Below are 14577 nucleotides of genomic sequence, written 5' to 3' on the forward strand. Positions count from 1 at the left end.
GGCTGCTACTTCCACTTCAAACAGGCTCTATGGAGGAACTTCGCTCGCTTCGACCTTGTTCCTAAAAGTAGAATTAAAGAAAAGTAAGGAAAAGTCGATATAAGATAAACTTGTCACTATATAGTGTTGTCATTATATAGTGCGTTTTGCAGACTATATAATGACAAAGATCAGCTGTCATTATAAAGTGCTTGTCATTATATAGTGTTGTCATTATATAGTGTGATTACCGAAAGTATCGGGGCGAAAGTCACGCTACAGCTCCGCGCACTCGTGCGTGGCGGGCCTACAACTCTACAATAAGACGTACAGTGGTACTCGCTACACGTTGTAAACCTCTCTCGTGTCGCGAAAAAGGGTTACAACGTGTATAAAAGTGGTAGTGATCTAGTGCCTAGTGGTAGTGTCTAGTGATGGTACACTAATACTATTGAATGACGATGTCAATACCTTCCCAGCTTGAGTAGCTGTCTACCACCTAGTAGCGCTGTGATTCTCAACTAGCATTAAGTTTAAGTAGAACTAGAAGCTCCTACGTTCTTATCACAATTTTAATCATGATCTTGGTTAGTTTGACATTTATTTATTTAATAGTAAATGCTCTTACGGGCATTTTCTGCTCGATACGATAGGGACTCCAGTTACACGTTTTTAGACGTATTTTTGACCGTAGAATCGATTAAAAGAGGTTTTGAAATGATATGTGATAAGTGAAAGTCTGAGTTTCCCTTGTCATATGTTGTATGACCCGCCGCGCACGAAGTGCGCGGCTCCCCCTGTAGCGTCGAAGACGCTACAGTCGAAGACGCTGTAGTGAAGCGACCGTGGGGGTCACCACGTGGTACAAAGTTTCCCCGGGTAAAATCGCTTTTTGGGCCAAAAATTTGATTGACTATGTCAACCCTTCCAGATCGTTGCTCTGCAACGATCTTCTATTTGCTATTGACATTGTCGATGCGAAGCAAGAATGCTAGTAGTAGTTTGCGCGTCTGGCCGCTGGCGTCGAAGCGGCGAAGTCCTCCAAGCCAAAAACCATGTTTTTGAACTTTTGAGCAATTTAATTTCGTTTGCATATCAGCAATATTTGCATGAAGATAGCCGCACATGAAATTAAAATAAAACAAATCCCTTAATTTTTCTCCGGGTAAAAAGGTAGTCAAAATGATCCCTTTTTTGCTTAAATTTGGAATTATTTTCTGCAGTTGTAGTAAATCAATCCAAAAATAGTTGTATCGTGTTTGCCAAAATTTTTCGTTTCCGAGAAGTACCCACTTGATATATTTTATTGAAGTTTGAATATTGTCACTCCTTGACGGATGTTACTCGTCTAAATTTCTTCGAAGTAGCGCGCGCCGCTTTCTTCTCGAAATGTTGGCCCGACGGCACGAGCTACGAAGTAGCGCGCGCCGGGCCAGATCATTAACAATGGTCAATGTCACTCCGCAAGGGTTTTTGCCAAATTTTCGTCGCGCAAAAGCATTTAGTTGTACTTGTTATCAATGGGCACCTGCGCGTTCATCATAAATTTCAAACAGCTATATAACTCGATATTACGTCTCTTCTAGCTCAATATATTTTCACAACAAATAGAAAACAATGTGATATTATTGCTGACAAGATATGAATATAATTAGGTAGTGCGCCATCGACAGTGAGCCGCGCGTGCCGACTGTATGATGGTTTTTTAGCGCTAATTTTGACCAGCACAATTTTCTTCAAACAAATAGATATTGAGTATCCTTCCCGACCTCTAATTGCAACAAAAATTGGTAAGCTTACTCATAGACTTACAAGGAAAGTGTCCGAAAAATTTAAAGCATATCCAACCATCAGACATTATGTTACAGCTAAAAGCAGCGTATTTTGCCCCATTTTGATCACTATATCAACTCCGATATCCACCAAATTTTTCGGACAGTTGTAAAAGCCCTATTGGAAGGTCGTCGCCAATTTCCAGAATGATCTCATTTAAGGAACTGGAGATAAATCCGAATAATACGACAAAATTGGTCAAATTTGGACGAATTTGGTCAAATTACGCGACTTTTACAACTACTTTTGCTCCAAAAGCCGCGCACCATCAAATATGGCACCTAGGTGAAACTCACTGATCTTTCCAAAAAGGTATGACAAATTTGGTATTGTGCAAATTCTCACAGTCTCTAGAAAACAGTGGTACAAAAATTTTTAAAATCCGAGCAAGTTTATTTTTTCGTGCACCCCCTAATATAATTACTTCATTGGCCTAAGAGTTATAGACTGTCAAAGTTTAAATCGCGCATTGGTATAGGCATAGCACGTGACTAATTTGTCATACGTTGTATGACCCGCCGCGCACCCACTGCGAGCTGATCATTCGCGAGGTGAAAATGAGCGCTGGGGACGATCTCTCTGAAATTTTACCTGTTGGTTCAGTGGACGATTTTAGCCACAGCGCCTTAAATTTAGCACGATCGTCCATAATCACACAAAGTTACAGCTAATTTAGTGATGTAAACACTCGTCGCAATATACTGGAATTGAATCGAGCGCGTTACTATGGTTACTGCGCGTTGATATGGTTACTAGATTTAGATTAGATTCATCGTTTTAGCGCGCGTAGCATGTAGCATTATTACAATTCTATCATATTGTCATATTATTATTAGATGCACGAGTTTAGCTGCATTTTACATTTAATTTCAGGAATCTGCAAGATTTGTAATCGATTAGATAATATTTAATTTCGTTCTTCATTCCTTGCTTGGCGGTCCTCATTTATGTATGTATTTTACCTGGGAGCGGGAACTCCAGGCTACGCTTTTCATTAACCGGGATGTAATTTTCATAAACCGATTAGAGTTTAGTCAGTATGACATGCTGATCGCCGCCAGACAGTTGAAAATTTGTTTCATACACATAAAATTGATTGTGTCATATCTGAGTTCTTGGCTGTATTTCGAAACCTCAGTCAGTTGTGGGTTTTTACCGGCCTAAATAAAAAGTCAAGTTTACAGGACATTTCTGGGGAACCTTACTATGTGTTTTACTTAACAAGATCAAAGATGCGAAGGTGAGGAAAAGGAAGCGTATCATTTTGTACATTATAAATATATTACCCCGATCTGAAGCAGGAGGTGACCGGGATTGGCAATTTTGAGTTATCCCGGTCCCGGTCAACCGGGTCAAGTCACATTTTTCATCCCGGTCGCGGTCAAATGCTGATTTATGATCCCGGTCAATTCAGGATTCTTGGTCCCGGTCCCGGTCAATCACTCAAATTTGCCGGGATTTTGACCGGGATAATTTCATTCACTGTGATTTTAAGTTTTTACTTTCATTCATTGTGAATTTCATCTTAAAACAACCTCTGAGCCAAATAAAACAATGTTTAAAATTGCTAAACAAGTTTAGGTAACTAATATCGTTACATAACTCATAAGTGCAAACTAACAAACTAACAAGTTTTCAACTCGGGCTACGCCCAATTGTCAATTGGAGAATGAAACTGTTGAATAATGAGGGATCATTGACTGAGGAATGAGGGTGAACTTGAGTAATCAGTACATGAACATTATTGGTGTAGTACATTAGGCCCATGCCCCATATTGACGGGTTTTTTCTATTTTTTTCTAATTTAATATTCTAGTTATTACTTATTCAAATTGTTCAATTATAATGTAAATGAAAGTTGCAGCTTTCAATATGAGAATACCAGTTTTGGTCCCGGTCATCCCGGTAAAATCCCGGTCATCCCGAAAAAATTGTATTGTTGGTCCCGGTCCTGGTCCCGGTCCCGGTAAGATAGAAATCCCAGAAATTATTGGTCCCGGTCCCGGTCACGGTAAATTGATAATCTCAGTCCCGGTCCCGGTCAAGTCACATTTTTTATCCCGGTCCCGGTCCCGGTCAAGCCTAAAATCATGTCCCGGTCACCTCCTGATCTGAAGTTTGATGACTAGAAAACAGTGAATACAATTAATGTTTATTAATATTATTATCGAACTTCATATTATATTGTTTATCCTAAGTAAAGATCTGATAACTCTACAACAGGGAGCGGTTAAACTATAAATGGAAACAATTTAAATACTGAAACATAAACTAGTGTTAACATATCTATAATACGTTAACTTAAAACTTAATTACATCGACTTGCAAGATTTAAAAAATTTTCCCTATAAAATACAGAGGCAATATCAAATATGGCACAGTTCAGTCAAATGAAAAAATCTGTTTGTTGATGGCACTGAAGAATATTTTGAAAAAAGCTACGATGAAAGTTGAAGGAACAGTTAAAGGAACACTATACCAATTTCAGAATGTAAATTTTCGTGTTTAAATATCATACTTTATAAGGTATAAAGTTTCGTATTATTAATCAAAAGTTGGTGTAATATCACACGTAACACGTTTTAGATATTAAACAGAAGAAAGTTTTTTGTCCTAGATCAAGAGCTGCTCATTTCTCACAAGCAGTGTGGTCGGGGTTCTGTTCTTCGATTCTTGCTGCCTTTGTCTTTCGCACGCAAGTAGGAGTACCCTGAGGATTAGAGGCAATAATAATAATAACGCTTTATTTGTATACCGCTTAGGCCGTATAATCAACCATGAATTATTAAAATTTTATAGTTCTACAATTGGAACCTGCGACTTGTTTTGCAGTGAATCACAATCCAGACGAAATGTGTAATTTTAAAAAGTATAGGTACACACCTGTCCGTAGTTTCTCGTACATCACGCGTGACGTCCGGCTAGAAGGAGTTTCTCCCAGGTCTGCTGTCTAGGAAGAGAGAATGGGAGATGAGAGCTGTTTGAGCTTTATGACTTCACTTAACAGCCAGAGGTGCCATAAGCTAACTCGTCGTAAATTGCGAGCTCTGGCAGGTATCCTCGGGTGATTGTCAGATGAGATGGTGGTCAAAAGAAACTGCTGGGAGCCTGACAGAAAACCGTATTGCAAGCCCCGAAACGGTGTCAGGTTTGTGACTGAAGATTCTGATCAAGCTCAGGGTTGAGTCTACACAGTGTCGCCACTTGCCGATGCCAGTTGATGCGACAGGACACTGATTTAAGTGGGAAGTTGTGTCTAAGAAACAGCGTGTGGTTCGGGTGCCGGTTGAACGCATGTAATAGGGAGGGTATATCCGTATTTCGCTGCTAGGAGGTGGTCCGCAGATTGCGTGAAGATGCCTACTTTTAAACCTATCAATAGGTTCAATAGGTAGGTGCTAGTGATGCAGTCCTTGACCCGGAAGCTAAGGCTTCCCCGTTTCTCGCTCATTTGTGCTCCGATGTTCTTGTGACCTCTGCAGGGGTCAAGTGCAGGATGAGGGACATGGCCGACCAGGAGAAGGTTGTTTTAGAGAGGTATTTTTATACAGTTTAACTGTATCATTACCCTTGGAAATCTCTCGACCCAAACGATGCCAAATTCTGCCTCCGAGCACAAGTACTTTGTAGGGGGTCAGCGAGTCATTTCATGTCTATTGTTCAATGTCGTTGAGTACAGGGGAAGTTAGCTGCTGTCTACTGCCGTTATTCTCCAATTCTTAGAGTTCGTCTTTCGCACGTGAGTAAGTTTCCTGGGGAAAATAAATAGTCAACCAAAAATTATTAATAATAAACATAGATGGACTTCCCACAATTATAACCAGTAAATCTGACACCTGCTAGCTGGCGTAAATTTAAAATTTAACACGCAGTGCGCGCGCCGCGCGCTAAAAATATCTCAAATTTGAAAACTGATGTGGTTTTTACCGAAAATCGAATTCGCGCAAGCCGCCATCAGAAGATGCAGTAGATGAATTCATAAATTTGGAACATGGGCACATCACAGTATTGGCCGTATTTGAGTGCTGGGAAGGCTCAGTTCGGATTTCTAAGATGGATATAGCCGTAAGCTAGGCCTAGGAACCATAAAAAGTCGTATAAAACTACCCATGGAATGACCAGAAATGAACGAAAATGAACATTCTTCTCAAAGTGCTCAGAATGGTTTAAAATGGGTCGGAAAGTGTTTATATTAGTCCTAGGACCACTCAAACCAGTTTGAGAATCATTACATGTCTAGAACCGATGTTACCAATGTTCCAAAATGTCCCAATTTTGGCACAATAATCCTCCTGAGAATCCAGATTTTTGGAACATGGGCACATCGAAGTATTGGCTGTATTTAAGTGCTGGGAAGCCTCAATTCGGTTTTCTAAGATGGATGTAGGTAAAAACTAGGCCTAAGAGCCATCAAAACTCAAATAACATTACCCAGGTTCATGGAATGTATGGAAAATGAACAAAAATGAAAATAGTAGTTGAGATGGTGGAAACATTTGATACAATTTTGGAAACATGCTTTTACAGCCGTATTTATGCTTGTACTGACTTGGACATGTTCATAAAAAGGTGGCACTAGAGATTGATTTTTCACTGCCAAAATTGTGTGAAGCATTTTAAAATACTTGTATCTCAAGGAGTATGCTATGAAAGTTAACCAAATTTTAATGTGGTCCAAAAAGATTCAAATGTCACATAATAAAGTCATTCATCTCTTTATATCTGTTAATTGTGCAGATATGAGCCAGAAATCACAAAATATTCATTTCTTGCACCTCTAATCATGAATTTACATTCTGTGAGTGTGTCCTGCTTCTCAATGTGATTATTGAACCTTTTTGAGATAGCTGAGTGTTAAAAGTGCAAAGAATCACCGGTTAAATGTGGAGTTACGATGCAATTATCACATACAGGGTTAATTCTGACTAAGTATTTTAGAATGATGAATGTGATATGAATATCAACGGAATGATTGTAACAATGAACTCTATCAATGTCAATTATATCATGCTAACTAATATTTAGAGAATTTAGATGGTTAAAAGTGCCATAATGAGTCAAAAATCACATAAATGAGCATGTATTGAAATTATGCTGTATCAGGGGAATGTACACTGTCCATTTGAACACTGTCCATTAGTACTCCGATGAAGAAGCGATGAATGTCGATTTGCCGTGATTCTAGCTTTGTGTGTTATTGTGTGATTTCAATGCACGGCAATGAAGGGACTCAGGTACCACGATCTGGCAGACAAACATGTCTGAACAGACATAGCGAGTCAGATCTGGTTCAGGAAATTTTATCGTTTAAGAGATATTCATATTTCATATGAATCAATACTCAGGTTTCTAATTTTGGACTCGCCCGGGGTTTGATTATGATACTTTGAGGAATGACATTTGATTTATAAGTTGATTTCAAATCCCCTATGGGTACCAGAAATACTGGTTTCACAACAACAACATCACTTTTTGGCTCTATATCAGGTTGGTATTCATAGTAAATCTGCAGTAATTTGTTGTGACACTGCACTTGTTTATGGTCATGGAGAAGTTCGTTATTAGAGTAATAGTGGAATCAATAATCACAAAACACTGATTTTAAACTGATTAAACTAGGCAAGTACTTTTACTACTCAAGCCATGATAATTTTGTCTCCATACTGTGACAAATGAATCAATCAGTTACGTATAATACTTAATTGAATTTTTGAAATGTGATTATCGATTCATTACCTTTCTTTTCAAAATGTCATTACAACTTGAACATTACATATGATTCAATTGTCATACTTTAAAGAAAATTACATAGTTGGTAGCCAGATTTGTGTGATTTTTGAATCATTTAACCACCCAGATCAAAAATTATCGCTCAAAGGCCTTCAATATGGTATAAGCTTAGACATGGATTCAAAAATCACATAATAAGAACCATAGAATGGATATATGTTGTCATATTGTGCACTTAATTTAAGGCTTACTATAGTGAGACTTAATAGCGCACCAATAACGAAAATGTGATTTTTGAATCATATTAACTGGTTTTAATACTATTTAATACTATTTTGTACCCTAACAAATGATAGAAAGCCAATAAAAACGTAAGATGATTCAATAATCACTGCTCAAAATAGGCTCATTTCCAATGTTTAAGTTGTGATTTTTGAATCATTTTGGCACCAATAACAATTTCAGATAAGACATTTTATTCCTTACATGCATTATAGTCACCATATCAATTTTGGCGTCTTTGTGAATAGTACTTTTCAGATTATCTAGTGTTGATTCATCTTGCATTTCTAATTGTGTGATTTTTGAATCATTGGCACACAAATAACGATAACTCCTGTGATATAAGCACTACAGACTCCGTGATTTCAGGATCATGAAATTTAATCGAATTTCTAAAGGTATAGATAGATATATCAACCAACAAAGAGCAATGACCATTTTTAAAACTCATTTAAAAAAATCAATCTCTAGTGCCACCTTTTTTTGAACGTGTCCACTTGGAATCTATCTGGTATGGTAGAAGGACACATGTACTAACATTTCCAGCCACTTAGACTTGCAAAATACTCCCCTGGTTCATGGAATGAATGAAATGAACACAAAATGAACATTTTCCTAGAATCCCCTGAATTGGGCTAAAACCAATTGGAATCGGTCGGTATTGATACCAGGAGTGTCCCTGAGAAGTTTGGTGTGCCTAGCATGTTCAAAAAGGGCTCTGGGGCAATGTTTCTATTTTGGTTTCAGAGTAGTTGAGATGGTGGAAACAATTGACACAAATTTAGAAACATGCTTTTTAGCGGTAATTATGCCTGGACTGGCATGGAATCGATATGGTATGGTAGAGGGGCATATTGTTTACTAACATGTTCAGCAACTCAGAAGTTTTTTTCTTTGAAATTTAATACTCCACCGAAGGGATAGGGTGCGTCAAGAATCATCCAGTTTCACATCGAAAGCACTATTTTCACACATCAAATTGTGACATTTTTTGTTCAACTTTAAAAAAACCTTTTTAGTGCAAAATGATCCCCTGGTTCATGAAATGAACAAAAATGAACTTTACCCTAAAATCGCCTAAACTGAGTTGAAGGCGATCAGAATCGATTGGTATCGATACCAGGAGTGTCCTTGAAAAGTTTGGTGGCCCTAGCAGAAAAGGCTTTGTGGGCAATGTTCCATTTTGGTTTCAGAGAAGTTGGGATTCTGGAACAGAATTGAGACAAATTTGGAACAGGCTTTTTGGGCAGTAATTATGCCTTGGCTGACTTAAAATCGATCTGGTATGGTGGAGGGGTATATTAACTACATTTTTGGGTGTTTTCAAATTAAAGATTTCAAAGCCAGATTTTCGGCTTAGGTTGGCTGGGACATGCCCAAATTGTATATGCTTTGATCGTGATCGGGTTTTCAAAAATAAACGATTTACCTTTCGCATATGATGGACTTTTTCCCGAAGAAGGTGGGTATTTTATCCTTGTAGTTTTCCAGAGAAGGACGTAGTCTTTTCCACATCTCTGTCATCAGTGAAGTCCTCTCGATTAAACGGTACCTTTTTAGCACTCCTGAGATATTGTACTTCTTCAACACCATATGGATTTTCCCGTTACCTTTTGTTCTAAATTAATTAAGAATATAAGGTAAATTATACCCATACACTTGTCAAATATGTGTCAATTGTGCGTTTGCAGCTAAACCATGACAAAATCAGGTCATTAAAGTCTATGTCATTATATAGTGTTTTCATTTATAGTGTGATTAACCGAGTATCGTTGCGAAAGTCACGCAACACTCCCCACTCGTGCGTGCGGGCCTACAACTCGACAATGAAGGAAGTACGTCGGTACTCGTATACGTTGTAACCTCTCTTGTCGCAAAAAGGGTTACAACTGTATAAAGGAGTACTATGCACAGTGTAGTCAGCAAGTGATGACACAATACCATTGAATGACGATGTCAATACCTTCCGAGCTTGGATAGCTGTTACCACCGTAGCGCTGGATCTCAACTAGCAATAAGTTTAAGTGAACTAGACCCTACGTTCTTACTCACAATTTAATCATGATCTTGGTTAGTTGACATGTATTTATTTAATATAAATGCTCTTACGAACATTTTACGCTGATAAATAGGACTCCGTACAGGTTTTATACGATATTTGACCGAGAATCGATAAAAGAGTTTGAAATTATTGTATAAGGAAAGTGAGTTTCCTTGTCATATTTGATGACCGCCCCACAAGTGGCTCACCCTGTAGCAAAACGCTACATTTCTAAACTAGTGAACACGTGTTGGGTCCCACGTTACACAAGTTACCGTACGAAAATCGATTACTTTAGCCTCAAACATTTAGAATTACTATTTCAATGTCAACCCTCGAATACGCTTCAACGATTTCTATTTGCTATGACATTGTCATGCAAGCAAACTATGTAGTAGTAGTTTGCGCTTGGCCCTAGCGTCGAAGCGGCGATCCAACGAAAAACATGTTGGAACTTTGCAATTTAATTTCGTTGCATCAGCTTTTGCATGAAGATAGCCGCACATGAAATTAAAATAAAACAAATCCCTTAATTTTCTCCGGGTAAAAAGGTAGTCAAAATGATCCTTTTTTGCTTAAATTTGGAATTATTTTCTGCAGTTGTAGTAAATCAATCCAAAAATAGTTGTATCGTGTTTGCCAAAATTTTTCGTTTCGAGAAGTACCCACTTGATATATTTTATTGAAGTTTGAATATTGTCACTCCTTGACGGAATGTTACTCGTCTAAATTTCTTCGAAGTAGCGCGCGCCGCTTTCTTCTCGAAATGTTGGCCCGACGGCACGAGCTACGAAGTAGCGCGCGCCGGGCCAGATCATTAACAATGGTCAATGTCACTCCGCAAGGGTTTTTGCCAAATTTTCGTCGCGCAAAAGCATTTAGTTGTACTTGTTATCAATGGGCACCTGCGCGTTCATCATAAATTTCAAACAGCTATATAACTCGATATTACGTCTCTTCTAGCTCAATATATTTTCACAACAAATAGAAAACAATGTGATATTATTGCTGACAAGATATGAATATAATTAGGTAGTGCGCCATCGACAGTGAGCCGCGCGTGCCGACTGTATGATGGTTTTTTAGCGCTAATTTTGACCAGCACAATTTTCTTCAAACAAATAGATATTGAGTATCCTTCCCGACCTCTAATTGCAACAAAAATTGGTAAGCTTACTCATAGACTTACAAGGAAAGTGTCCGCAAAATTTAAAGCATATCCAACCATCAGACATTATGTTACAGCTAAAAGCAGCGTATTTTGCCCCATTTTGATCACTATATCAACTCCGATATCCACCAAATTTTTCGGACAGTTGTAAAAGCCCTATTGGAAGGTCGTCGCCAATTTCCAGAATGATCTCATTTAAGGAACTGGAGATAAATCCGAATAATACGACAAAATTGGTCAAATTTGGACGAATTTGGTCAAATTACGCGACTTTTACAACTACTTTTGCTCCAAAAGCCGCGCACCATCAAATATGGCACCTAGGTGAAACTCACTGATCTTTCCAAAAAGGTATGACAAATTTGGTATTGTGCAAATTCTCACAGTCTCTAGAAAACAGTGGTACAAAAATTTTAAAATCCGAGCAAGTTTATTTTTTCGTGCACCCCCTAATATAATTACTTCATTGGCCTAAGAGTTATAGACTGTCAAAGTTTAAATCGCGCATTGGTATAGGCATAGCACGTGACTAATTTGTCATACGTTGTATGACCCGCCGCGCACGAAGTGCGCGGCTCCCCCTGTATCGTCAAGACGATAAACCTTACCTGAGGACCCCAGGCTATTATGTTCATTAACATAATAAAGATTTGGCGGAATGACAGGCTGAGCGCGGCCCAGTAAGATAAACCTATTGACCATTGTTAATGGTCTGGCCCGGCGCGCGCTACTTCGTAGCAGTTGCGAGAAGAAAGCACTTCTCGAGAAGAAAGCACTTCTCGAGAAAAAAGCGGCGCGAGCTACTTCGAAGAAATTTAGACGAGTAACATCCGTCAATAAACCTAGTGAAACGACCTAATGAAACGACCGTGGGTGTCACAACGTGATACAATGACTAATAAAGTCATATTTATATTTCTTAACATATTCTTTGACACACGCTGCAACCCCTTTTGTCAAAAGTTTTGATCGCGCGCGGCCGGCCAGCCGGCCGGCGTGCACGCTTCGCGTGCACGAGAGGTATACAACGTGTAGCAACATATTCTTGATCCTTACACATCATACTATTGTGTCCAATTAATGGTTAGGTCTCCAAACTCATAGCAGAAAAAACATCTTTTTGCCCGTAATTAGCCTTTACTATTAGTATTAATCTCAAAATTGGAACTTCTAGGTTTATAACCTACCAGGACGCGCGCCGAGTTGAAACAAATATTTTACGAGTATCACCCGTTAAGATTGGAGCATGATATCTTGCCAATTAAAAACCAGACGTATCCTATTCTATAAGACATCCATCAGAAATTTCATATGGTTCCTTGTGCGAAAATATTTATTTTGAATTGTGATTATCACATACAATTAGTAAACATTTGTTAAGATTGGTGATCAATTACTGTGTAGAATCCGGCCAAACTCTGGCTTACGTAATATATGAACGTCGGACTTACAAACAAAAATATAATGTTTCTCTTGAGGACTGAGGTACCCCTTTTATAATTCTGATTCCTCTAATAACTTAATAATATAACTTAATAGTTATATGAAAGTAAAGTTACTTTAGAAATTAAAATATGGAATTTAGCTAAAGTAAAGTAAAGTAAAATTTATGAATTTGTCAAAGCATTGCGCTATCACAGTAACCATCTAACGTATTAGGGGTCGTTCACATATAAAGTTATCAATATTTTAGCAGTTTTTACCCCCCCTCGGCTGATTACGTAATATGTGAACGACCCCTTATCAGGATAAGGAAATGTTCTACGTTTCAATGTAACAACATCGTATTCATGATATCAAATTATATGTAATATAGTTGAAAGTATTAAAACAGTTGTTACCATGGTTACTAATTTTTAAAACTCAAGTGAGGACGATCGTGGGGAGTCTGATCTAGTTAGTTAGTAACACAGTTTGTATTATCATTATCAGAAATGACGAAAACATATGTCACCCCACTGTACATGAATTAAGTATATTCCCAAAAAAAACAGCAAAGAAAAATATCTACGAAACTTTTTTTCAACGCAGCTGAACGATTTAGTATAACAAATCAATATCTTACGGACTTTTTGATTGGTCTAATAAACTTGCATCATTATGTAAGTTTGAGGAAAGTAAACTCATTTAGTAAAGTTCATTTCAGTTCTACTTCAGTTTATGTGGTTAATATAAAGTCGCCTTTCTTTTGAATAGTGTTCATGTTACTCATTTCAATTTCAACGACGATCCCCTTCGGTTTGGTAGATAGTTGATTAGGCAATATCCTCGGGTCCTTTCTATTTCTGGTGAAAATCCATGCCACATTTCTGCAGGATCTTCTCCACAGGCCACTGAAAAACTCACTGTATAACACAGGGTTAATTACAGAGTTGATGGGTAGAAATACTATTGATATGATAGGATAGTGGGGGGTTGCGTCAATAATAGCACCAGAATGCAGACAGCAAACTATGGTTACTGGCAACCAGCACAGCAGATTCGTGGAAATAATGACGGATATTTTCTGCTGCAACCGTCTGTTCCGTTTCCTTACCTCTTGGCCTGTATGGGATGTATCCTGGGTAAGGACCCTGGAAGAAGCTTTAGTGATCGTGTTTATCAGAATATAACACACAGAGATTATAACAAAGCAGATTATGTTCATTGTTAAGATAGTCCACGTGTAGATACGCTGAGGGTCATCCTCTTTAACTAGGAATTTAAAGAGGCAGACTCCTTCATTTCCGTAGAATTCAAGCTTCCTCCGGCCGAGTGTATCACCTCCGTAATCATTAGAAAACATTCCGTTCACAAGGTCATTTATAGCTGCCCACTTGAGAGAATCCCCCTTTATATTCCCGTAGTACCCTTGTAACACACTCAGATGGATTTCTTTTCTAGGAGCTCCAATAAACAATCTCGCTGAAGGGTCATAGGTCATACCATTGACAAAGAAGTCTTCAAACTGTTCTAGCAGCGGCGCTACAGCTATGATGACTGACATCAGAACGATGATAGATACAAGGAGGAAGATTCTGAGGATGGCTCGCTTGTTCACTCTACAACTAATCATAGACCCATTCTTTATCTCCGCCAATCTAGCTAGACCGAGATTTGTCATGGTAACCAGAGAGATCTGGTAACCAACAGTGCTGATAACACCGATCAATGAACAATGAGCACTAGTGAGCCATTCCAGTCTCTTGATACAGTAGGTACTCCCGTACACTATCGTGTCCATTACCGCTATATTCATCAGGTAAACTCCTGTTAGCAGATCTCCTATATTTATGAGAAGTATCAGCATTTTGTTGTTTAGAGCTGCTTTTGACATTTTATCATTGAAATCAGTTGAAGTTTTGAATATTGTAGTGAGGTTGAGAACTATGGCCAGGAGAGCTAGAACCCAACATAGGACCTTGAGAAACATGTTCTGTAGGATATCCTTCCCGCAGTCAGAGTTACATTCATCAGAGAAGTCCTGACAATCTGTGTTTCCATCACACTTCTCAGTAATGGGGATGAGCTGTTCTTTAGAGTTACACTGAAACACGTTTGT

The 14577-nt window shown here is 38.4% G+C and overlaps 1 long non-coding RNA gene across 1 annotated transcript; it reads right to left on the bottom strand.

Moving 5' to 3' along the window:
- Nucleotides 1-3457: 3457 nt before the first annotated feature.
- LOC134818024 (uncharacterized) lies at nt 3458-9365 on the bottom strand. Its single transcript, XR_010160593.1, has 3 exons — nt 9254-9365; nt 4696-5564; nt 3458-4522 (listed from the first exon to the last, which is right to left on the bottom strand). It is a non-coding gene; the product is annotated as an uncharacterized LOC134818024 (long non-coding RNA).
- Between the last annotated feature and the right edge of the window lie 5212 nt (nt 9366-14577).

The sequence above is a fragment of the Bolinopsis microptera genome, chromosome 7, assembly GCF_026151205.1.
Source record: "Bolinopsis microptera isolate Bmic1 chromosome 7, MBARI_Bmic_1.0, whole genome shotgun sequence".
Lineage (NCBI taxonomy): Eukaryota > Metazoa > Ctenophora > Tentaculata > Lobata > Bolinopsidae > Bolinopsis > Bolinopsis microptera.